Source organism: Lepisosteus oculatus, unplaced genomic scaffold (assembly GCF_040954835.1).
Source record: "Lepisosteus oculatus isolate fLepOcu1 unplaced genomic scaffold, fLepOcu1.hap2 HAP2_SCAFFOLD_37, whole genome shotgun sequence".
NCBI classification, from domain to species: domain Eukaryota; kingdom Metazoa; phylum Chordata; class Actinopteri; order Semionotiformes; family Lepisosteidae; genus Lepisosteus; species Lepisosteus oculatus.
Window position 1 is genome coordinate 1,392,951 of NW_027167902.1, and position 3,820 is coordinate 1,396,770.

Genomic DNA, 3,820 nt, shown 5'->3' on the forward strand with positions numbered 1-3,820 from the left:
GGCTATTCTCATATGGAAATTGCTCAGCGGTAGGGCACATCAGACTTGTAGGGGACAAATATCTGTTTTCCACTGACAGAGTTTGTTCATCCAGACATGTGGTCTTATTTCTGAAGTGGCCCTGCGCGGCCTGTGCCGCTGACACGTCGCTTTCAGGGAGCCTTGCTTTCTTGAGATACTTTCTCCTTCCACAGGGGACGTCTTCTAGCCCACGGCTGCAAGGGCTCACTTGACGTCTCTCCTGATGGGAAAGCGCAGAGGGAAAGTGCGATTCTGCGCATCCGCCATCTTCCATTGGAGAACCATAATCAAGGTTGTCTCCTCTGATAGGAAGGGCTTTCCTTGGAGTGAAGGCTTTTTGCTTCTCCATTCTGCAGGTCAGAAGAGGCACGGCCTTAGAGCGGTGGTTGGCCCATGGTCCTCTGGGGCAAAGCTCGCTCTGCCTCGCCTCTATTTTCCCTTCCGGCCACCTCTCTGGAGTCTTCCATCTCTCTCGGAACCATCCTCAGCTCCTCCTGAGCTCTGAAGAGCTTCGCCTGCATCATGGCCTCCTTCTGGCGAATCTCGTCCTTCATCATGGCCTCCTTCCGGCGCATCTCATCCTGCAGGCTGGCCTCCCTCCGGCGATGCTCCTCCTTCAGCGCGGCCTCTGCCTCGGCCACTTTTCGTAGCTCCTCTTGCAACTGAAAGTGCTCCTTCCCATTGGCATGAGAAGGGCATTGCCCTGGAGGGGTCGCCACCATGGGGAGGACAGTCCTGTCCTTAGGTTTGCGTACTCTTGAGCCCCTCCTGCCCGGCCTCTCGCAGGGCCTCTCATGACCATCCTGAGGCGGGGTGGGGGCAAACAAGGAATCACTCTGTGCGTCCGGGCGGTCCACAGCCCGAACCTCACCAGGGCCGGAGACTTTCCTGTTACCCATAGGCTTCAGGGGGTAAGACCGATCATACCCCACAATGTTCTTCTCGGGGCCCTGTTGGGCTTGGAAGCGATAGCTGTTCCCCATCTTCTTCTCCGCAGCGTATTTGACATATTGGAAACATTTTCTCATCTTCTGTAGAGCTGCCTCCTGCCGCCGATTGTACATGGCGATCATTTTTTTCTCCTTTTCCTGCATCGGTTTCTCTTGGAAGGTGTCCTTCAGAAGCTGTATCTTGGGAGGCGGGCAGTACGTGGAGATCAGATCCTGTTGCCTTAAGGGCGCGGGTCGATTCGAGTCTGTGTCCTTCGGGGAGGGGGACAGAGCACCAGGCTTAGGACTGGGCTCCATTGGCAAATGAGATATGAGCTTTGTTTCCCAGGTATCTGGAAAAGGCAAAAATGGCAAATAAATGATATCCTGCACAGTCTAGTATGGTCTAATAGAAAAGAATAAAAAAAAAACAATTCAGGAAATAAACAACTTTTTAATATTAAACCTAATGGTGTTGAATGCTGCATGCTGACTCAGTAGGAGACAGATCCTAAACATAAACATTATAATAAACATTTGTTTCCCAAATAACATTCTCAATGTTCAGAATGCTTAAAGTCATGAGCTTTTTTAAAAATGTTTAACTGAAACCTGGAAATGTGCTATTTCATTTCAAAGCTTGTATTATATCTATGATATCAATGTTTTTTTATATAAAATTAACCCATTATGCAACAGGGGTTTGAGCAAAAGTCACTGTGAATAAGGGAATTTATCAATATTAATTAGCCGTTTCACTACATTATAGATAGCTGAAGGATTATGATACAGTATATCGATTTCGCTACAAATTGACAAGCATATTTGATGACACTTACCAAACAAGTTTTAAACAGCGGAGAAATAGTTCACCACGACGATAGCAATGCAATGTTTGACTGCATCTCCCTATGTGATATATCTGTATTTGGGTATATACAGATCACGTAATTCAGGGAGCACTGTTACGTCAGGTCACCAACCATTATTACGACGCTCATATGTCATAGAGCTCCTTAGGATGTTTGTATAATCTTTATCCAAATTTTCATATGGCCGCAGTTACGGCGTTTATTTTACAGTTAATGTAACAGGGTGTCATTATATTTTTCTGTCTTTATGGTGGCAGACCACTTAAATAAATCTGAGTAGGCGGTTTCTACAAGTGGGTCAGATAAAATATTAAATATACAGTAAAAGCTCACACCTATTCATACCCTTTATGTACTGTATATCTACAATTACGTATACTACGTATACAGTTATCGTATACTATAATACGATAACTACCATTACAAAATGTCTCCCTTTTGATTTGAAGTGGTTCTTTTAAATAAGTAAATTGCAATCACTTAGCCTACATCTGAGCTCCTAATTCATCGCGACGACGGACTGAGACTCCAGTCGGATTTGTGAGAAGGGGTGTGCCTGTTTTAAAACCGATTCATACGTCTTAAACACATGGACATAGATAGCAGTCTGTGTTATATAATTTATCTTTTTATTTTATTTAAATTTAAGTATCACATACACATTTTCAAAGTAACTGGACCCCTTTTAATTATGATCCCCATCGCTCACAGCTCCGAAGGTGAGACGAGGGCTACTTCAGATGGGATTTCCAATATTTCTCTCTTAGCTTGTACAGTATACCGGTGGAAAGGAGAGGGGTCTTAAAACGTGTTGATAGTAAGATTGGGATGTATTTGCAGTCTAGATATAGTTTTTTTAATGTTCGGAGCCGCCACAGATTCATTTTCTTACGACTGCTTTTCTGGATGACAATGACAATGCAAACGATGGTGTTAAGGCGAGGCTGTGCCTTAAGGCTCCTCTGCTTACAATGTTCAGCGCGTAAATCGCAAACGAGCGCCTTCCCTTACGATGAAAATGCAGAAAATAAGACCACGAGATTTAAACCTACGGCTTACAAATTTATGCGTAAACACTAAAACCGTATCTTTAGCAAAACTGGCGAGACAATGTGTTTTATCATTTAAAAAAGTACTGGAAAATAATTAAAGGTTATCACGATAAACAGAGGTTACTGATCTACTACTGTACGCTGTGACCAAAAATGAGAGTCCCCCGATCCTCGCAGCCTTCATGCTTTGGTCTTGGCCTGGCCGTTTTTTTTAAGATAATGGGGTCAAGTTAAGAAATTATGCAAGTTTCTAATCAAATCCAAGGGCGCCTCGATCTCCTAAACATCTTTAGAAGGCCGGCGGACCACACTGCACGGTCCGGGTCCGGGCCCTGACCCGGTTCTGGATAATGCCAGCTTAAAGTGAAAAATTCTACTGTACATATTATGTTTCTTATTATGGTATATATGTATAATATAGCGCGACCGCTTCACGAAGCTAGAAAGAAAGTTATCCGCCATTTTTATTTTACCTGCAATTGAATTTGCCATTAAAATCATTATTAATACCGCAGCTGCTAAATAACTTACCTAAAAGCGTTCAGATACAAAAGCACTTGAGCTGTAATGTTTGTATACTGTTGGCCCGATGACCTACTTCAAGAAGAATTGTTACATAGACCGCCAAGGACTGTCATCACACTTTACGTCATAAAGCGCTTTAAAACTTTAGTCAAGTTCAACACCTCATATTTTGTACTGTTTATCATGGTAAAAGCAACTCAAAGCAATTCTAAAAATGATCGAAAGGTAAAAATACAAGCTTATACGAGCTGTCGTTTTAACATTTATAACATATATTTAAACAAAACATATATAATCTATTTTAATAAAATAGAAAAGTGTTCTTAGTCTTCACTTAAAAGCTGTTAGAAGCTGCCTTTCTGACAAGAGAGTTCTGTGAGTTCCACAGTCTCAGTGCATTAAAGTCAAAACCAGTTGCTTT